This window comes from Eptatretus burgeri, chromosome 9, assembly GCF_056783735.1.
Source record: "Eptatretus burgeri isolate ZD-2024b chromosome 9, Ebu_testis_v1, whole genome shotgun sequence".
NCBI lineage: Eukaryota > Metazoa > Chordata > Myxini > Myxiniformes > Myxinidae > Eptatretus > Eptatretus burgeri.
The window spans coordinates 57,755,059-57,778,192 of NC_140969.1; the positions used below are offsets into that span (position 1 = coordinate 57,755,059).

General features: G+C 42.2%; 1 protein-coding gene across 33 annotated transcripts in view; it reads right to left on the minus strand.

Annotated features, from left to right (window-relative positions):
- LOC147020161 (CUB and sushi domain-containing protein 3-like) overlaps positions 1–23,134 on the minus strand; it is a 1,491,173-nt gene that overhangs the window by 1,270,074 nt on the left and 197,965 nt on the right. For 25 of the 33 annotated variants that reach the window (XM_085895221.1, XM_085895212.1, XM_085895232.1 and 22 more), the window contains 3 exons: positions 9,514–9,615; positions 5,027–5,114; positions 4,089–4,177 (listed from right to left, as the gene is read on the minus strand). The gene's annotated coding sequence lies outside the window, so the exon portion shown is untranslated. The remainder of the gene's footprint in view (positions 1–4,088; positions 4,178–5,026; positions 5,115–9,513; positions 9,616–23,134) is intronic. The other 8 variants (XM_085895237.1, XM_085895234.1, XM_085895233.1 and 5 more) reach the window with 1 other exon arrangement.

The window sequence follows — 23,134 nt, forward strand, 5'->3', positions numbered from 1 at the left end:
TTGATAGGAAGGAATGAAGAATGATGGTTATTGACTGAAATTCATTTTCATCAAGCAATTCGCAAGACTGGAGAATGAAGCAACATCAGTTGGTGAGTTGGGGATCATGAACCCTTACTGGTCTCACTTCTGAAGCGAAAAATCTGGTAAGTGAGGTGTGTCTTGGATGGAGAGGGAGTGAAAATCGTTCAGCGAGACGAGCGGAATGAATTGCACATCTTCGTGCCTTTCCAATGAATTGCGCTCTCAAGGGCTCTGTGGTCATTTGAAAACGACCTGACACTTAACCTCGACTCCCTGTAGCCCAACTTGGACCGAATGGCGATGAAATCAGGCGTGCTTTAAACGAAATGGCTTCAGCGTCTTGAATGAATATAATGGCTAATTAAATGATGGGCTTTATGAGTTTGAAACAATTATTTTGTAGTTCTTTCGAGTCGTTCACATTATTGAGACTAAAATAGTTCATCTGGGATTTGATTTTTCACTCCAGGTGTTATTTGTGCACAAAAAAAAAAGTTCAAATTCTTCCCGTATTGATAATCTCGTGAAAGTAAGAGTCGTACTTTGAAAACCTTTTTTGTTCGGAGGAAGCTTTATGCAGAAAAACAGGCTTTGCTTGTAATCTGAAGCCCTGGTCCACGATGCAAAGGGACCCAGGTTCAAATCCCATACGTCATATGTGTCATCTCCGAATGGCCTTGTAGTTTATGTTAAAGTACACTAATATCTACTAATGTCTCTGTCATTGTTTGAATCTCAACAACCCAGCTGCTCGCAGCCTTGTGCTGCATATGAAAGAAGAAGAAATGTCTGTCCTAAGAAGAAGAAATATGCACAAAGTCTTCCATCAGTTTGAGATCAATCTGTGAGAGAAAAACATATTACAATCAAAACATGCAATGTGTTTTCTTTCTCCCTTTCCTGTAATAAATGGAGACTTTCTCATTTTAGCAATAATTTTATGGTTCCACCTGGAAAGGAAAATAAAACACACACATTTCTCTTCTTTTCCAAATACCTTGCATTATGAAAGGTTAAAAATAAAATCAGAAAATAAAAAGGATTGGGCTCAAAAATCGCATAACTAACATGGCTCTTCAGGTGGTTAATCAAGGCCTAATTGAATGATTTCAATCTGCTGAAATGCATGCCGTGAAAGGTTCACTTTATATAAATGTATGCGAGCATTATGGTGATGATTTGACAAATAAGAAGTCAAACCTCCGGCACTTATTAAGCAGAGTGACCATGAGAGGGAGATAGCTGGGATAGCCGACGTTCGAGGGATGCACACTCACCTCTGAGCTGTCTAACCCTGGTTCAAATCTTAATCCAGCTATAAACTGTCATTCGGGTGTTTCATAAGTACAGTGATGCATCAGTGTGCATGCTGTCAATTGAAAGGACGTTAAGCTGGAGGACCCGTCTGCCAGCACTCGTGGAGTTTGTGGTCATTAAAGACCAACTGCAAATACTGAACCAAATAACCTTCAGCCGAATATCAGGCCTAATCAGCCAGTTCATGAAAGACTTGTGCCAAAACCTTTGCCCAGAAGACCCCACAAGACAGGAATAACTGGGGCTGTTAAAGTCGTCGTATAGTTGGAGATTCATTTGGCTGTTACAGAAGTCGAGAGAGTGGGATGTGATTAACAAAGCTGTCTAAAATCCAAGGAGTTATAGATCAAATAGACAAGCAATTGCAGGAAGCACAGTATGATAAGGAGTTTGATAACTTTCACAGTACATTTTGGAAAATGAGACATCAATTTCTGGCGAAATTCTTACTCAATGCTGAAATGTGAAATTTTGGCATTTTTATTGAAATATCCTCTGTGTTTATCAGACTCAATGGATTAATGGTTAAAGCGTCCATGAAATGACTCCGACCATGGCCAAGTCATATCAAAGAATGGTGCGTTCTACTTCGTTCTTGACACTCAGCATATGAAGGATAGAACATGCACAAACCCTGTGGGCTGGCATCTGTGGGTAGGAGCAAATTTCTCCATAGTTTCCCCTATTTAAGTGTGGAGAAAAGTGATCGAGAAAAGAGATGGTGTTGCTAGTACATAAAGTGCCCCCAGAAAGTTACGATATTGACACAAAGCTCAGCAGCTGTGTTTGTCTGAAGTCAATTCCGGTGTCGTCTCATGTATTTATGTGATTTATGTTGCAGATCCTCGATGAGCCTCACACCCTGAAAAAAACAGATTTAAATCCTTATTGATATGGATGAATTTGTGGGCAAAAGGCATGTTTAGGAAAGTGGGTTGCATAGGTTGCGACATGGTTCGATTGAATGAACAGTGTTCTTGCCAAATTATGATTGCTTCAAAATACTGTAAATTCAATTTGCCTTGAAATGTAAAACGAACAAGTTGAGTGAACTATCCACATATACAAGGAATACAGCTTACCATCTATGTGGCAAATGCATATTTGAATGGCATTCAATTATGAATTCAGTCTGCTGGTTGCATCATTACTTAAATGTGGCTGTGCTGTTTTTGAAATGCCCACATTTAGAATTTTGACAAGACACACGCACACGATGACCTCCACTTTTCAAAGGGTCTGGAAGATCTTTAATGTCGTTGAGTAAATACTAGCAGAGGAACAGCCAGCTTAATAGTCCTTCCTGAAGTATAGCGTACTCCTCGTCGCCACTCCTTGCCCATAAAGTGCACAACAGGAGCTACTTCCGAGCTGTCGTGTATGGACAAGGACGTTGGGAGACATCACTGTACTTTACATGAATTACATGGAGATTAAGAAATTACAAAATAGAATTTGATGCAAATGCATCAATGGATATGCCTCTCCCCACGTTGAATGTCAACCGACTATTATGTTTTATGAGAAGAGAGAAGAGAGAAGAGAGAAGAGAGAAGAGAGAAGAGAGAAGAGAGAAGAGAGAAGAGAGAAGAGAGAAGAGAGAAGAGAGAAGAGAGAAGAGAGAAGATGAGATGCTTCTAAATCGAGTTATGGTCTGCAAAATGATTTTCAAAGGGTATGTGACTTTTTACCTTTTGCGCATAAAATTGAATCAGTTCGTCTTTGTATTACAGTCCATACTTGTGCCAAGTTTGGTTGAAATCCCTACCATGGTTCAGAAGTTATTGTGATAATGAACAAAAACGGATAACGGATGGACATGTCAAAAACATAATGCCTCCAGCTTCGGCTGTGGAGGCATAAAAATAGACAAATAAACATGGAATATGCTGTTTGAACCAAAGATCACAGCATCATGAGCTGTGTGTTCAGATGGAAACACTAAACAGGTAAACCCAAACATACAGGAGGAAACTCCCAGAATTTTAAATGTCCAGTCATTCTTAATGTATCTACCAACATTTAGACAAATAGGTTTCCACCATTGTTATAGAGAATGTGATTTGAGACTGATCCATCCATGCTTGTGATACTATGATTCTTGGCTCACTCTCCTTTAAATGACCTACCGAAACAGCACAATACATTGCACAAAACAGGATGATTATCACATTGTTGTCACCACTGAGGTCTTCAATCGTATTTATGCTGGAGGAAGGAAGAAGAGTGGTAAGCAGTGCTTCTGTATGTGGCTGCCATGCTGTGAGGGTTTGAATCTCTCCATGTAGGGTTGGTTGGTTTATCAACAACTACCTATGATGTGATGTGCCAGGCCATGCAGGTCAAATTTGAGTGCTGTCGAAGCCTTACAGTTGGTGAGAAAGCAGGGTGGCCATATATATATATATATATATATATATATATATATATATATATATATATATATATATATATATATATATATATATCTCTTTGGACTCATTTAATTTACAAAAACGAAAGGCTAATGGAAGAGCAACCGGATTATAAACAGACAGAAGTAAACAGATATAAACCACGCCAACAGTCGAGGGTTGCACATACAACATGCATGGCATGAAGCTTCATGTAGCACTGACAATTAGAAAAACTTAAAAGCTAAATAATCAGCAGGCAAATCTCACATCACAATAAAGGGTACACATGTAACAAAATAGAACATGACAGAATGAGAAAAAAAAAACGATCAATTGAACTTAGGAACTCACAGTGATGGAATATAGTGGCGACGACGGTGCAACAGTTCCTCAAGCCTACATGTCGATCAAGCTCATGTCCTACTGAGATGTCAATGCACCTGAAATGACAGACGTGCATTTTTTTACTGTTCTGTTTGAGGTTATATCACAGTTCAATCCTTTTGCTCGTTATGTTGTCCACTATTGCTTTATTGTTCTCTCCCCATTTGGTACACTGACATAAATATGAGGATTCAAGGCCCATAGATTTCGGAAAAAGTTCTAAAAGCTTACCGCATCTTTAGTACATCACTTTTATGCTATTTTTTTCCTGTTCTGATGCTCTTATTGCTGTGAATGTACCGTGCGAGTTGAATCTGAATCTCCATTAAGCTCTTGAGATTTCTTTTTTTCTCTACAATCGATCTCCATTAAGCTCTTACTTGAGTTTGTTGTGTAAAGACGAGTAGATCTCAAAGAGAAGTTTTTGGAATGCACGAAGGAACAATTTTACCTATATTTATAGCAAACAACGGTCATGCCCAACTGGGCCATATATTTTTCATTATTAATAGGGCCCAAATGTTTAACTCAAGTTTTAGTTGTTTTCCTGTGTGGGAAAAGTTTATTACCAAACAAGTAGGACTCTTGAACAAGCATTTTATAGGTATATTTAAAAATAATAATGAGATTACACCTCAATCACTTTTCAAAAGCAGCACACTGGTTACTCTCGCAGCAAGAACAATGTGTGCTGTCAAGAAACGTCATATATAAATGCAATACACATCCATGAAACTAACCAATGACAATAAAATATATATTTGGAAAATAGCCACAGAATGCCCTCAAGGAAGTTTCAACCTTACAATCACAACTTCCTATTCATCAGAGGTACGGTGGACAAGCAATTTAGAATTTGAGATGTTCTTTTTCGGAGATGTGCCCGAGTCCAGAAATTATATTACCTTTGAAGTACACGATGAGAGGCATCAACACAAGTCCAGTTGTAGTAAGCAGCCAAAAAAGCAAAACAGCATTGACCTTGAAAGTTTCCTTGAAAAACAAGTAGTGATAATATGGTCATTGCCTGCAGCACAGGCAAACAAGTTGCAATGATGTAAAATGGCAATAATTATTCGACCCTGAGCTCTGTAATAAACACAGGCATGTACACTCTGACTTAATTTGATTTAAGTTTGACCTGCTATGGGAATTTCACTTTTCCAGGCAATACGGAGAATAAAGGCATCACAGCATAACTCAATGAGGCTTGGCTTGAAAGAAAACACCACGGGAGACGACAGAAAGCTTGGAATCGGTGGCACTGCTGGTGCAGTTTTGTGAACAAAATGTAGGAATAAAGTGCTGCCTTTGGGGCAGAAATACCACATGAGGAGAACATTATATTGTCACACATTGTTAGCTCCCGTTGGACTGAGTCCGAAAAGGGGCTTATGGATTTGGTCTCGATTTTCGCGTCCGTTTGTGCATGTGTGCGTGCGTGCGTCCGCAACCATTTCTCGAACATGCATTTACTGATGTTGTTCAAACTTGGAACACAGATAAGCAATGACGGCTTACATATGTCAGTCATTTTCCTTCGAGAACAGATCCAAGATGGCCGACTGGCGGCTATTTTAGTTGAAAAAAACCTGATGTTGAACGCGTCCTGAACCATTTCTCAGACATGCATTTACCAATGTTGTTCAAACTTGGGACTCGGAAAAGAAATGATGTCTTACAAAAACATGTCATTTCTTTTTGGGATCAGATCCAAGATGGCAGACTGGTGGCCATTTTGTTACTTAAAATGCCCCCCAACCATTTTGCAGACATGCATGGTCTGATTTTGTTCAAACTTGGTACAAGCACAGTACATGATGGCATACACGTGCAACTCACTTTATTTTTATCATCTGATCAAAGATTGCCGACTGATCGACTGACAGCCATTTTAAGTTGTACCTAAATGTGGGCTAACCCTTGAACCCCATACAGCAAAATTACTAAAACAACGGGGACCATAACATTTTATGTCTTTTTTTTACTAGTTGCTTCTGGATATCATTGATATTTGGATAGCACAGGCCAGGTAGTGTGAAATATGCCAACCATAATGATCTTTTGCACATTTTGAGTCATAAAGAAGGTCAGCTAACAAGTCATTTAGCTCTCTCAACATGACTGCACATTTGCTTTTAATCTATAAAAGCTGATTCAAAGATTTGTCATCTACCAATCCAACATGCAAAAAGAGAATCATCCAAAGTTTGATTCATTTTTGCCCTGATTTTCAAGACTAATGGTTGTTCTGGCTGTGCTGTCGGTCAAGAAAGTAAAACTCTTTCTTTTTACAGAATGCATATATAGTTATATATATATATATATATATATATATATATATATATATATATATATATATATATATATATATATATATATATATATATTTGTGGATTTGGAAAGCTATCGCACTCAACATTCAGGTCCTTTAGCTCAGTTATATCGGTAAGTACATGTTGCCAGTTAGGGTCCCGTCCCTTGTTTAATTGGTAAATAAATGCACTGCGATTTGTATTCGGAAAACCATCTGCAACAACAACAGCCACAAAATGCCCGTTGGTGGCGGACACGCTGCGGAACAGCAAGCGTCCCCTGCGCGCTCGCTGGAATGCGGGCCTGTTCAGACTGCATCCCCGATCTGAATTCCTTACCCAATATGGGCATAAAAGCAGTTCGCGGGGGGACTGGAATGCGGCAGCCCCCACCGGCGGCGGATGAGTCATGCCGGAAGAAAAGGCGCGCCTCAAAGAAATGCGAGGGCTCACGGCAGAAGGTGATCCGGTGCGAAGAAGACGGAGCTCGAAAAGAACTCTCCTAAACCGTGAGCCGTGCAGTGCCGCTTTCTGGAGGCGAGACCTCAGAATAAAAGGTCCACGAAGGGAGGAAAAGGGAAGCAGAGGATAGAAGGTTCCTGAGGAGATTTTTAGAGAGAGATCAACGAAGGGAGAAGGGAAGAGAGAAGGAGCCTCAGGAGTCCGTCTGGCTGGGCTTGCTCGTCGCCATCAGCCCTGGTCCTCGTCCTCATTATCACCCCACCTCCTCCTTTGCATGATCGCGAGCTGGGGCGACGACTCCGATTTACCCCAGCTGGGTTCAGCTGCGCTGGTCCGTCCAACAGTGGCCGGAGCTCTGGGAAGGAGTGGACGTCCAGCCGCGCGCTCGGGGCAAGGTAGCCAGCTACCCTGACCCTCAGCCCGACTGTCCTCCGGGCTGGAGGTCCCATTAAAGACCATTTTGGTCCATTTCTGTCTGCGTGTGTGTGTATGTCTGTGTGTGGGCCCCGTCTAATAAGAAGTAAATTGTATAAGTGCCTGTGCTGTATATTATTTGCCTTGCTTATTATTCGGTTTAAATCTGCTCTTGTGTCTTGTCCCTATTCCCCCATCAATGCTTGCCTGTTGTATAAAATAAATGCCCCATTGCTTGAATGTATATCTGCTCGTTGCATCACTTTCCTACCATTGACTGCCACGACACGTTCGGGAAATTAGCTGGCTATTAAGGCCGATAAACGTGACAATTTGGTCCGACGGAACTTGGCGATTTAAAACCGCTTGGCAAAACGCACAAGGGACGAACAAGTCTCCGTACAAGTCTCCGTCGAGGTATAAATTCTTGGTATTTCTGTCTGAGTGGATAATTAGGTATATCGAGATTCGCCGATTGACCATGTACCACGCGGACAGGATATTGACAAGTTTATGTTGCGTTAAGGCACCCGTAGCGGGTTTTCGGGGTTATCTGGAAGGCTACGACTGAATTCCGGCTTTCGATGGGAGCGCGACTGTGTTTGGACTGAAGCGGTCGTGCGTGGCCGTCCGAACCGCGTAATTCGTAACAATATATATGTATATACATATACATATATATATATATATATATATATATATATATATATATATATATATATATATATATACATATACATATACATACATATACATATACATATGTATACATATATATATATATGTAAAATATATATATATATATATATATGTATAAAATGAAGACACACCCACATCTCTCACCTGTGAATGGAGGGAATAACCAATTAGTTCTCACCTTGTCAATTAAACCCAGGTGGCTAGGATTATAAAAATAAATCGACTCCTCCCATGCTCTTCTAGCTGAAGAAGCTGCATAAAGAAACCATGAAAGGCTAACCAAGGTAAGGCCTTTGCTGTTTAAAACCTTCCCAGAGTTCCTCCAAAATCACAGAACTCTCAGAATGCATCTATAAAAGAGAATACAAATAAATGAAAATGAATAAATGAAAATAAATAAATGGAAAAAAACAAGCAGCGGAGCGACCCGAGACAATGGGGAAGCATGGCAAATTTGTGCACTGACGGACAGTTTCGTCCGAATCCGTTCACAACTTTTTGAGATTTTGTGCTATATGTCGGTTTAGCCCTATCTCTCAATGGTGAAGAATCACTTTAAAAATATCGGATCAGGATTCACATCTCTCCAAAATTGAATCGGTTCTTCCTTGTCACACACCCAACGTGACGACCAAGTTTCGTCTGAATCCATCCACAATGTTTTGAGATATCATGCTACATCTCGTTTTTGTCCCAATTTCTCAATGGTGAAGAATCACAAAAAAATATCGTTTCTGGATCCGGATCTTCACCAACATCGAATCAGTTCGTCCTTGTCAAATGCCCAACCTGCCCACCAAATTTTATCTGAATCCATCCACAACTTTTTAAGATATCCTGCACACAAGCAAACAAACAAGAAAGACGTCATGCATAGCACGGTGCTTGGAAAGTCCATAAAACAAAATTGACCTTAAAATAATTTGTGATTGAATTCAGCGACCTAATATGCAAATCTTCAAATTTCAAGTCAATTGGATGAAAAATTACAATTTTAGAAACGAGGCTTATGTTGACCTTTTGGCCTATGTTGACCTCAAAAATACTTGTTCATTGCATTTGGTGTCCTGGGATGAAAATTGAGGATTATAGAAATTTCACCTAAGTTGTTGACCTTTGGCCAATGTTGACCGTTTGGTCTATTTTGACCTCAAAAATAATTGGCTGGTTGAATTCAGTGATCTGAAATATATATCCTCTTTCAAATTTCAAGTAAATCGGATGAAAATTGAGGATTTTAGAAATCTCATCGAAGTTGTTGACCTTTGACCTATGTTGACCTTTTGGCCTATGTTTACCTCAAAAATATTTTGTGGTTGAATTAAATCCTCCTCCTCAAGAAAGTTGACAATTTTAGAAATTCGGCCAACGTTGACCTTTTGGCCAATGTTGACCTCAAAAATAATTGTTGGCTGAATTCAGTGACCTGATATGAAATCCTGTTTCAATTTCAAGTCAATCGGATGAAAATTGAGGATTTTAGAAATTCAACAGTTGTTTACCTTTGGCCTATGTTGAACTTTTGACCTCAAAAATAGGCTTCTTGCTTATGATGAACTCTTCCAGGTGGTGAAGTTTTGTGAAGATCGGTTTAAAATTGTGGCCTGTAGGAGATTGACATGCAAACAAACAGACAATCAGACAGAATAATACACACAACCAACCAAAATAAGGGATGTAGAAAATCTTTGATTTTCGCATGTAACAAACAAGAAAGATGTCGTGCCTTGCAAGATACTTCCAAAATCCATAAAACTAATTTGACCTCAAAAATAATTGGTGGTTGAATTAAATGACCAAATATGCAAATCCTCTTCAAATTGCAAGTCATTCAGATGAAAACTGACAATTTTAGAAATTCGGCCGATGTTGTTGAGCTTTGGCCTATGTTGACCTTTTGACCACAAAAACACTAAGCTTCGTACTTATGACGAATTCTACCAGGTGGTAAAGTTTCATGAAGATCGGTTTAAAATTGTGAGCTATAGGCAATTGACATCCAAACAAACAGAATAACCCACAAGACCAAGCAATGCACTTGAAAAAATTTGCTTTACTTAAAATAAAATTAAAAACCCAGAGATAAAAAAAATCAGAAAATGTTAAGTCGGGTGAACAAGCAAGTCATTTCATAAGTCCTCCTCAACCAAGCTCATGGTCTGGTAAGGTTTGATTAAACAGTCCAACAATTCAAGCAAAGTGAAGTGCTCAATCCTGTGGAAAGATAGCTCTTTGTAACAAGTCGGGATTTTCTTGTAGTTGCGGAATAAAGAACTCTCGTAGCCTGTTATGGTACAAAAGGCTGGTGCGTTCATCAAATAAATAGGGTCCAGAGATGTGAGAAAGTGACATGGCACACCAGACGTTTACTTTAGGAAAATCCCTTTCATATTCATACAATTCATGCAGATTTCATTCTTTCCATATCCAACAATTGTGACGATTAACTTTTCCTGATATGTGACATGTCGCCTCATCACTAGAAATGAGGTTTAATTAAAATATGTTCATGCGAGTCTTTGCGTTTGATTAATTAATTATTGACGAACATTTACTCATTTCATAATCCTCTTCCAAACGTTTATGAATTGTTTCTATTTTATAACATGTAAAACTCAATTCTTTATGAAGGATATCATGAACAGAGCTTTTCGGAATGTTTAACTCAAATGATGCTCTCCTAATTGACTTGTTAATGTTATTGGTAAATGCCTCCACAACAGCATTCACCCTTTCATTGGACTTCCACCACATTTCCCCTTCAGGACAGATCCTGTAACCTCAAACTGATGCACATGCCTTGTGTTGGCTTCATGGTTAGGGTGGTGGGCTTGGGATCTGAGGATCCTGAGTTCAAATCCCACTCGGCTGTTGAATTAATACCGGGTGGGGTTGTCTCTGCCTGTCACCCTTCTGAGGTTGGCAAAATGAGTGCCGGCTTGCTGTTATACTGTGTCGGAGTGGTCACCCATCGAGGATTGTGTCCAATAGCCAAGGAGACTGCTTTGGCTGCACTGACGCTATGCACAGAGGATGGTCCTAATGGATGGATGGAAACTGATGCAGCCATCTTCATGTGGAGTTTCTTTCAGGTTCTGCTTTGTTCATTTCACGATGAAAATGTCTTTGGGCTTGAATGATTTAACCACGTTCACATACTGTACAAATCTCACAATTTTTGCTTTCTCTTGAGGACTTGTCATTATATCAGAAAATGGAGTTTCTCCTGAAAGAGAAAGAAAATAACAATCAATACAGTATTCGGAACAAAATAAAACTCAAAAGTCGATTCCATGAATGAATATCAAATTTGTTTCTCTCCCCAGTTACTGGCTCCAATAATTTGAGAGGCCTGAACCACGCCCCGATAGCGGAGTCACTCTTTACATCAAGAACTCTATTTCTCACTGCCCTTGTACTGACCATACACCTCTCAACCCCCAGGAGTACCTCTTGCTGAGACTTCCCCTCCACTCTCACCTCTTGTTCATTTGTGTGTTGTACTGTCCTCACAGTGATGACTCCATCTCTATCTCTATCTCTATCTCTATCTCTATCTCTATCTCTATCTCTATCTCTATCTCTATCTCTATCTCTATCTCTATCTCTATCTCTATCTCTCTCTCTCTCTCTCTCTCTCTCTCTCTCTCTCTCTCTCTCTCTCTCTCTCTCTCTCTCTCTCTCTCTATATATATATATATATATATATATATATATATATATATATATATATATATATATATATATATATATATATATATATATATATATATATATATATATATATATATATATATATATATATATATATATATATATATATATATATATATATATATATATATATATATATATATATATATATATATCTTCTCTCTTCTCTCCTCTCTTCTCGTCTCTCTTCTCTTCTCTTCTCTCTTCTCTCCTCTTCTCTCCCTCTCTCACAATTTCATCCCATCTTGTCTTCAATTATCCTACCCCTCTTCCCGCCCATGGTACTCTGAATCCTGTGGTGAAGCAGTTGCTCTGAAACAACTTGCCTTCTCTTCCTGGAAAGCAAATCTGACCGAAAGCAATCTCAGTGCATTCCAAAAAGTCCACAAGAAGTGGGTGTTCACTGTGAGGAGAACCAGAAAAATAACATCTGTCCAACCTCAAGAATGAACTTTCAAATTTGTCTCCCTCCTCTAAAACCTGGTGGCACCTTGTTACATCTGCCTCTGGTGTATGCTCAACTTCCATCCCTTCCCTCATTTCAAATGATACCACAGCCAATTCTGCTTATGAGAAGGCTGAATGCCTCAATTTTGTGTTTGCTTCCAATTCCTTTGTCCCCAACCCATCACTCTCAGTGCCATCCTTCCCCACCATGCACAAATGCTCCTAAACTCTGTGTCTTTTGCAACTGAGAAGATAGAGAAGGTTCTTTCAACCCTCGACTCCGCTACTGGACCGGACATTATCAGCTCACATGTCTGAAAAACCTGCTCTGCTGCTCTTGCCCATCCCCTCACTGCCCTTTTCACCATATCATTTGCCCAAAATCATCTTCCATCTGCTTGGAAATCCAGCAACATCACTGCACCACATCAAAAGGTGCAAAAACTGATCCCCTTATCTGCAGACCTATCAGCTTACGTCCAATCATCAGCTCGGTCATGAAATCCATCATCGCAGTTGATATGAAATCCTTACTTTTCTTGAACAACATCATCTAAGATCAGCAATTTTGTTTCAGACCAGGTCACTCTAACTTGGACATGCTGCTTCCACTCACACAACTATGGATGGAGACCCTCAATTTCAGACATGAGATCAAGTCTGTCTCTCTGGACATATATCATGCTTTTAATACAGTCTGGCATCATGCCTTGCTGTCCAAACTATCTGCCTATGGCATCCAAGGCCAACTCCACACATGGCTTATGACTTCCTCTGTTATCGTAGCCAACGCAAGACACTCAATGGCATCCTTTCATCTCTTCTCTCTGTCAAGACTGGTGTGCTTCCAAGGTAGGGTTCTGGGCCCATTCCTTTTCCTGATATTCATCAATGATCTCTCTGAGTTTCTCGAAAATACTCTTTATCTATTTACTGATGGCCTTACCCTCTGCCATGACATCCCTTATCCTTCAGACAGGCAGGCTGCTGCCTCTTCCCTCTCTTCAGACCTTAAAAAAAATCACAAGCTTGTGAAACACTTGGAATACGTCTTTTAATCCTGACAAATATTGTTGTGGGCTCGGGTTCGGTGGCGATAAACGACCACGAGGTGGAGCAGTGGAGTCGTCTCCCACCGAACACCCGGAATTTAGGTCGTGACTCTCCGACAACTCCGAAAGGTCACGGGTCACTTAAAGAACCGTGGTCGCCAATATTTCGACGGCGTGAGGTAGGGTCCACTTGTCTAATTCCAATTTACCTAAGTACTCATGCCGTCCAACTACCGGGGAAACCACACCTTCAGCCGACTTTGTCCGAATCGAGTCGCTATCACCGACTCGGATCCAGCGTAACCAAGCGGAAATTACCAAAGCCGCGCTGGACCAAATGAACAATTTACGGCACGAACAGCTTTACTATTTCTCAATACGCACCTTGCTAGGCCAATGAAGGAAAGCACGAACAACGAACTGGTACATTTAACAGGGGTTTATTTATAACAATAATCGGGAAGGGGAGGCACACAAAGAGCAGAGTTATCCGAATAAAAGGCAGGCAATGTACAATGAGCAACTCTCCTCTCTTCTTGAGGTGGGAGGGGTTTCTTTTCCTCGCCACTCACCTCCTGATTGGACAGTCGGTTGTCAGGCGACACGTGGCGGCCCTTCATTGGTTGGGCCAAACACTCCATCTGGCTCAGGCGGAGCCAGCCCTGAGGTGACAAAACCTCCGCTCATGTCAGTAGTCCCGGACACGTGTGTAATGGTGACCGGGTCGAGTGAGGGTGGTGTCGTTGTTGTTGTTGTTGTTGTTGTTGTTGATGAGGATGTAATAAACCTGACTAAAAATAACTTGTAGCACACACACAAAATTCCCATTAGACATAGGAAAAATGATTCTCACTATAAACACGTACTTATTGAAATAACTGAACTACGGGGACTCTGGCTGTTTGTGTGCACAAGGTTTCCAAATCCGTAACAATATCACACTCACCATCTTTCTCTCAAAGGTCCACATGCCAAATGTCCCTCCCCCTAAATTTCCTTTCTTAACAATTCCCTTGAGGAAGTCCAGGCATTCAAACTCCTGGGTCTCACTGTCAGCCATAATCTTTCTTGGGAAAACCACATTTCAAAGTTGGCCTCCATAGCCAGCTGCCGACTGGGCATCTTCCGTCGTACAAAGTCGTTCCTTTGCACACCTGAACTCCTATCATCCAGAGCTTGATGGAGTACTGCTGTCCCCTCTAGTCTGGCACCCCTGCCTCTTATCTTGCTCAGCTTAATACTGTGGAAACCAAGGCCTTCAAGATTATTGGAATCTCTCACAAATTATTCCACCCACAAATTATTATTAGCTCTTGGTATAGAAAAACACAAAAATAATAATAATTAGTCTGTGGATCTATCACTTTCCCATCGCAGACAGGTCGGCCATGGTCTTTCCCATCGCAGACAGGTCGGCCAAGACCTTTCTGGTCTTGCACCCTCTGCTCTTTCCGTGCTTTGTACACCCCCCCCCCCAGGTTTCTGCAGGGCTCACACGGTTGACCATCAACCCATTTCTGGTGAAACCACATAAATCCAGGATCACTGCAAACCTTCACTCATTCGTTCCTCTTTTTTCCCACCTGTGGAATCAATTCCCACATTCTCTTCCATCTCAATCTTCCCTCCAAGTCTTCAAGACAGCTGTTCACCACCACCTCAGATCATACCCAATCCTCAACCATGATCTTTAGGACCCTTGTTAACCCACCCAAATCCATCCTCCTTCCAATTTTCCAGTTTTCCCTCCTTGGAGCTTCCTTCTGTATCCATTTTGTCCACCCCGTGCATGTTTGTTTTGCATCCTGTTTTTGTCTGTTACGTCCTGATCCGTTCACTGTACTAGCTCTTCCACAAGCCTCGACTATGAAAACAAAAAATTATTGCAGGATCTCAAATAACAATAAAAACATTCAATGTTCTTTTTGGTATTGTTGCGAATTCGCGCCCGCCGGCGTGCGAGCGGCCACGTAACTCGAATCGCGGCACGTCGCCCACCGGACGGACAATTCTGTCGTGACCCTCTTGGACTAACGCCGGGAACTAGTCACGGGTGGACCTTTCGGCCTCACCACGATCGTGCCAATCGGCCCCCCGCGTGGGATAGGGTTGTTCGCCAAATTCGACCTACCTAAGTACCCACACGGAGAGGTCAGTATCGGGTGATCGTACCTCGCCGCAGGTCGACTCTGGACACGGGCCACTTTAAGCGACCCGTTCCATACTATCGGGATAACCGAGCGGTGTTATCGTCAACCTCGACGGTTACGATTAATTATCGGGCGTATTTAGCCCACTACCAACCCTTTACGTGAAGTAAGATGGAGATTCAATTAAAGAAAAGATGAAGCGAAACGGGAAAAACAGTTCAACATGAGGCACATTTATTCCGCGGCACACGGAAAGCACACATATACAATTACAACAATTATGCACCAAAAGCAATTGCAACAAAAGAAACACAACAATGCAGATCTACTACCGACTACGCGAGCACACGGCAACACTTACACAGTTTTACTTTACAGACGGCGCCGACAACACATATACTCAAAAGCAAAAGAAAAGGGCCACCCTCAAGGACAAGGGGACAGACGGGGCCTGTGGGCGCGAGACCGGGTGGAGCCTACCCGTCTTGTGATGAGCCGCAAATGTGGCGGCGGTGCCCCGACTCCGCGCTACTCCGCGGGTTTCGTTGGCAATGCTTGGAATGGGGTGGGAACGGGGCCCCCTTTCCGCACTATCTCAGCGCGGGGGGGGGGGGAAGGGGGGAATTGTTGATGCTCTGGGGAAAGAGGATAGCTGGCTTGCTTGAGTCCCACGACGAGCGACTCCACTGCGACCTCGACCGCGCTCCCGGATTCCCCTCTCTGCAGCACCCCGACAGACTCCGAACCCCGACAGACTGACTCTCCTCCAGACCCGTCTTGACTGCTGCTGCCACACTCTGCCGCTGCCACACTTCTCCAACTCGCCTTGACTCTTCTCCAACTCCCTTGACCAAAAAACTCTCTGCCGCTGCCACACTTCTCCAACTCGCCCGATCCCAAAACTGACTGAATTATCCCCGCGCTCGGCGCTTTATAGTACGGCAGGAGAACCCATATGCAAATTTCTGGATCAGAACGAGCTCGGGGGTGGAGCCACGCTCGTCCATTGGACGGAGAAAAAGGGGCGTGAATCTCCCCTGATCCTCGAATTTGCATATATCGATTCAACTCCGACACGCCTGGAGGCGGGGCCAAATCGCCTCGCACTTGCTGATTGGACAGATCAGAAGTGGGTGTGTATCATTCCTGATCCGACTTCTCCTTGGAAAGGCCGCTTTTTGCACCCGCGGCTCGGCGCGCGTCCCGCACGAGGCCAGGACAGCCTGACGCCCGGCGCTCACAAGTGGTGCGGGAATGGCCGCAGAAGGAGAGGCGAAGGTGGTGGAGGGTCTAAAGTGGCGGTCCCTGGCCACGGTGACCCTTGGAATGGCGGTGATGCGATGTTTGCGGGAGCGAGCTGTGAAGGTAAAGGTCGTGGCTGTTGGCGTTGTTGTTGTTGTTGTTGTTGTGAAGCGCCGTTGCGGTTGGTGGTTGTTGTGTGATGGCGGTTGAGACGTGGTTGGTTCAAAATAAAGATAGAACAGAAAAACGGCTATCTTTAAGGGTCGCAGCCCGAATGAATCACATTTATTCCCTCTAAACAACGGGTTTGGGGCTAACTACACATGTACTTACAGAGATATTTCACCTACGGGACCTGAATGGTGGCTTGCGAATTTCCTCAACCGTAACAGTATATTCATTTTGGGACACCCTGTATATAAACGTTTGTGTGTTGCACGTATCTTCCACATGTATATGTGACTTGTTAAGCTTTACTTTTGGCATGTCTTCGAGATTTAGACTATTGTACGTATCTCATTCATCCAATTTTTTTGAACGCCAATCATATATAATAAGCAAGTTTAATTGGAAGGTGTCTGTGTCGCCAGTGCATGCATAAAAAAACAAAACACGGTGAAAAGGCAGAAATCAGCTTGTTTGAGTTCCAGAGGATTATCAAGTCTAAAATTCTCAATTCATTCCTCCACTGTATATCGATGACAGTAAAATTACAATCACTTGACAAATATGGGTTATGTGATCATACCTTGATGATGTCATTTATTTTATTTCAGATTCTCTCAGGTAACCGATTGCTATTGGAGAAATAATTAAGGAACCAAGCATTAACCCCAGACCATTCCCAACCTGAAAGTCGAATCTTATCCATGGAAAATAGTGTCCGTTTGTCCCTGATAAAGGAAATTTGTGGTGGAAATGTTTTGACATTCTGAGCGTTTGTCTTTCTTGACAAAACCTTGAGTTGGTTAAGCTCTGCTGTTTTCTGCTCTGCAGTTATCACATTTTTGTGAACACGAATGATTCTACCCACAAATTGTTCCTTGATGGCTTAATGCAGTAATATGCATCTCAGATATCATATGTGCATTTAAAGCAAGGCCCAGCAAAGGTGCTTGAACCAATCAGATTGCTAACAATGATGAAGATTTATTTGAAAATCAGCCATGCGTCGAGGTGATTCGTCTTTGTGAATCCTGCCAATTCCCTTCAATGTCTCTTTGACTTCACCCAGGGGTGGCCTTGGGTTCGCCTCATCGTCAAGTGTATGTCAGATGGTTTTGCTTACAAATAACTTCTTTCGCACCTGTAATAGGCACTGGTCTGTTATACTCCCTGAAATAATCACCCTCAATTCACCCAAAAGCTACTGGTGTCACATCAGTGTTTCTCATTATATCCATGAGGTTTTTCTGCACATTGGACCGAATGCACAAACTATAAACAGCATCCATTGAATCGTTGGAGTCCTTCACATTCTCTTTGGAGGTCAAACATTCTGCCATTTTAGATGCATGAGAAATGCGTTGGCCCTTCGCTTATTATATGTGGGTGGCGCTGCATTTATAGGTATCATTTTAGTGCCTATCTCCTAATTATTCAGGATACTTTGAGTGAAAATGTTTTGCAGGTTCATTTTAGCTTTGTCGAGTGACAAAATTAGAACAAGCATATTGGTTGGGACTGCAACTGCAAAGCAGTACTGTAACACCAGCCATTTCAGAAGAAGAATACTATTTCTTGTCAGCTCAGCAATTGTGTTGGAATTTCGAGCCTTTTCCCACAACTCTTGCGGTGAATAAATCGCTATGTCCCAAGACTTTAGAAAGGAAAACTTATATAAGGGGACAAAAAATTTGAGCGATTCTTTTTCATCCATTTTTTTTTGCTGAACACGATAATAAACCCAACAGTGATGCCGGTTGCAGTTTTTGTCATCATCAGTTGGTGGATAATGATCTTCCTCCATCAGTAACTGAGTCTCAAGTATCATCCATCACTGGCACTTTGCTCCAAAATATGTGTTCAAAGCAGATTTTGATTACGATAAAGCAGGATTTCTAGGTTATGATTAGCCTCTCAACTTGACCCAACTAGCCTATTGCAGGATGAAGGCCTCTGTCAGTGTACTATTGACTTTCTCTTCTCCACAAATCGGGGTCATTGAACTCCAGTTTTGTTTTTTTTCATCTCTCTATCAAAATCTTTGGTCTTCAAATGCTTTTCCAGGTTGCCAGTTTGTAATTCTTGTCATCCAATATAGTTATCCAATCTTCTTGCTGTGCGTCCAGCTCAGTTCCATTTCAGTTGTTTGATTATGACGAATATGTTTAACTGAGTTTTCTGTCTGATCCTTGAGCATGTCTTCTTATCTCTTTGTCACAGGTCTACAAGAGCTCCACATTGTTGTTGTTGTTGTTGTTGTTGTTGTTGCTGTTTTTGTTCATGTTCCTTATGATGACTCCAATGCAGTATTTGGTCTTCCATTTGATTATGTTTGTACCATATCCTCATGCTGTGAGTGCTTCCACGCTGGGGAGTGCTTCCACGCTGACGGACCTCTGGTAGCTTGTACCTGTTGATGTGTCTGAGCCTGGGGAGTAACTGCTGAAACCTATCTATCTGGGTTTATCCCCACATCTTTGTTCCTTTCACATGTCTTTCTACTTTTTGGACACCATTCCTTCCCATTTCCATATCTAGGCCACATCATCGACGAGCATCGACGAGCGCCTAAAGAAGGGAGTACTCAGTTTCACTCCGTCTTCTTGTTACTTGCAAAATCGAAGATTTTGGTTTGTCGATTTTGTTATTCTGTCTGTCTGTCTGTCACCGACAGGTTACAATTTAAAACGGATCTTCACGAAACTTCACCACATTGTAGAGTTTCTCATAAGGAAGAAACCTCTTGTTTTTAATGTCAAAAGGTCAAAAGGTTAACAGGCCAAAGGTCAACAACTTAGGTTAGGTATCTAAATCCTCAATCTTCATCCGATTTACTTGAAATTTGAAGATGATTTATATTTCAGGTAACTGAATTCAACTAGCCAATTATTTTTGAGGTCAACATAGACCAAAAGGTCAACATAGGCCAAAGGTCAACAACAACTTAGGTGAGATTTCTAAAATCCTCAATTTTCATCCAATTGACGATATTGGAAGAGGATTTACATATTTGGACATTGAATTCAACCACCAATAATTTTTGAGGTCAAATTTGTTTGATGGATTCTGCAAGTAACATGCTCTTCATGACGTCTTCTTGTTCGTTTGTTTTTCCGGGCGATATCTAAGCCATCCTTTGAGCTAGGAAGCTGAAATTTGGGAACAAAAGTGAAAATGTGCTTTGGCAAAAACTTTATTTTTAACTTTTTTTGATTAACGAATTAATTGATTAATTACTTTATTACTATCGATCTATTAATCACTTATTTATTTTCTTTCTTATCTGGACAATATTTCAGGCACCTTTTGAGCTCAGAAACTGATATTTGGACATGACAGTAACCAAGTGATTTGGCTATAAAGAGTATTTTTGATTTATTGATTGATCAATTAATCAAATTATTTTCTTTCTTGCTTCTCCGGGTGATATCTCAGCCATCCTTTGAGCTAGGAAGCTGAAATTTGGGGACAAAAGTGAAGATGTACTTTGGCAAAAATGTTACTTTATATATTTTGATTTATCAATTAATTGATGACTTACTTAATGATTATCGATTTATTAATTACCTATTTATTTTATTTCTCATCCTGGCAATATCTCAGGCATATTTTGAGTCCGCCATGGTTGTATCAGAATAAACTGACTCGTCACACTGTCACAGATTGTTTAATCCCAGCATGGGGCAATTCAAAAATTACTGTTGCAGACCTGGGGTCAGGGACGAAGACCACTAGGGGTGAGCTACCTCGGGTTCCCACCAGACTCTCCGGAATCACAGGCCGTCGCACACGAATAACTTCGTGACGCGGCGGGTCGCTAATCGACCGTGAACGCCAATAACTCGACCACGTGACTTTGGGTCCTCCGTCTAATACCATTTCTCGAAAGGTCACATGATCTAATTACCAGGGGACACGCCCTCGGTACTCACTTGCTCAACCGGATCACCTTACCAGATCAGATGCAGCCGACCAGGTCTGCCAAGTGCGTACCAGCTCAGAAACAGATTGTTGGAGAATAATGTCCTGACTAAACGAGGGTGCAAACTATGCTGGACCAATGGAGGAAAAGCCAAAAACGAGCTGGGAACATTTCTATACAAAGCATTTATTACAATCAAGTGAAGAAAACTATGTGGCACATTGAATGGGTTTATTTGTATTTACAGCAGGGGATAGCAATGAGTTTGTGGGAGGCGGCAAAAGACAAACAATCTTAAAAAAGCAGACACAAAGCAAAGTTATCCCATTATATCTTCGACAATCTTAAGTTATGCTAGGACAGGGGCCATTCCACACACACACACACACACACACACACACACACACACACACACACACACACACACACACACACACACACACACACACACACACACACACACACACACACGACTAGATATAGCTTGGAGAGAAAGAAAGCAGGTGAGGATAAACAACCTCTAAATACCTGCTGTGGTCGGCAGACCAACGCAACCCAGAACACTTAGGGAGAAGTAGGTGGGAGGAATACTGGTGGTGCCTGAGGTGTGGGAGTGAGAGGTGTGGTGTAGTGCAATGTTGGAAGTGTGGTGTCATGCCAGAAGAAAATTGGATTGCGAATCAGTAATGATGCTCTTTTGTGTATCCAAATAATATGGGATAGAGGTGTGGATAGAGAGAGGGGAGAATAGAAGCGCAAGGAGAAAGATCCATAACCTAGCCATGTAAAGGTCTGTACATGTAGCGTGTACCTCCATGGGACGTCCGCCTGAGCATTCCCACCTCATGATATGGTGCGTTATCTCCTGCTTAATTATTTTGCCGGGGCTCGTGGCAGTTTGCACTCCGCACTGGTCTGTCTGGCTGCACGGGGTTGTGGGACGTTGACAGCAAGGCAGGGAGTCTCGGCAGTCGCCCTGGATCAGGCATTTAAGGAAAAAGTACGTCCTGGCAATCACACAACAATTGTGAGACAGGGAGCAAAACAAAGAGGCGAGATGTGTGCCAGAAAAGAGGAGGCTGCGAAGAAGAGAGAACTAACGGCTCTGTGCTCCCCTTTTTATAAGCCACGGGTGAAGGATGGAGTGGTGACCGGAAATTGATGCACTGTAACTCAAATCCTGCTCCTCCATTGGGCCACAGTGGCCCTAGCCACGCCCTGCCAAACTCCGGGACCGGAAACCGTCTCAGTTGCCCACCTGTTTCGGCACAGGTCAGTGCTCCTGACTCAACATAGGGCATGCTCCCTGAGTCATCACCCTGGCCCTGAACGTGCTCTGAGTGCAGTCTGAATGTCGAATAGCAACGGACTTTCCCCACCACTCACGGGCCCCCACATGAGCCAAAATGCACACCCGGGCCTTGTACCAAACACCCGGATCGCCCTTCTGGCGATCCCTCCTTGCCGCCCCTGTCTTGCCATGGTCTGGCGACTGGACGAGGGTTGCATCAACTCCACGTGCACACCCAGGACATTCTAGATAGATGCGGTCAAGCTATTAATGTCTGTTGCTTGGCCAAGCATCGTGTGGTGCAGAGGACAATCCGAGTCATGCAGTACTCCTAAAAATAGAGTGGTGAATTGCAGTGATGCAGTGCTACGAGGGGGAGCGGGAATATTTTTCCCGTGTGCAGGAAGGGTTTGTTGTCGAAGTGGTGAGGTTTGGTGAGTGAGTTGCGAAGTAAGGTGAGGTGCCGGTTGGGAATTGGCTTTCAGATTTGAACGAAATAATGGTGCGTGATGCCCGTGTGCAGGTTGTGTAGTATGTAGTGGAGGGAGTGTGGTGGATCCGAACCACAGGAGGAATCGTGGTGTGCTTATTATCAAGCACCTATTGAATGGTGTATGTGCTTGCATGCTTGTTTTGTACTATGGATAAAAGGAAAGGGTTGGAGTCGGAATCAAAATATGAATTAGAGATAGTTATTCGACCTCACTAAAGAGACCCACGCAACGTACTTCATTCCGTTAACCCACTAGTCATGAGGGGAAGTCTAACTACACAAAGACTAATGAAATAACTGCTTGGGGATCACTGTATGTTGAGTGCCATTGTCTTAGAGGCATGGGGATTTGTAGAACCTCAAAACTACGTAACGTTCGTTTTTTTGTAATTTACAGGACAACGCTTGATTACTGTGTGTTCTGATATACCGTGCATTCTGATGGGCTTGACTAAACCTTACTATTATTCAACATATGATTATATTTTTCAGGGTCCCTCATTGTGAGTAAAACTGGACCCAAACAAAGCTAATGGAAATCTGATGTAACAAACCCGGACGTAATGTAACACGTAATGATGTAACGTAGCGTAACATTACGCTTGATTAAACCTGACTATTATTCGACATATGATGAGATTTTTTGG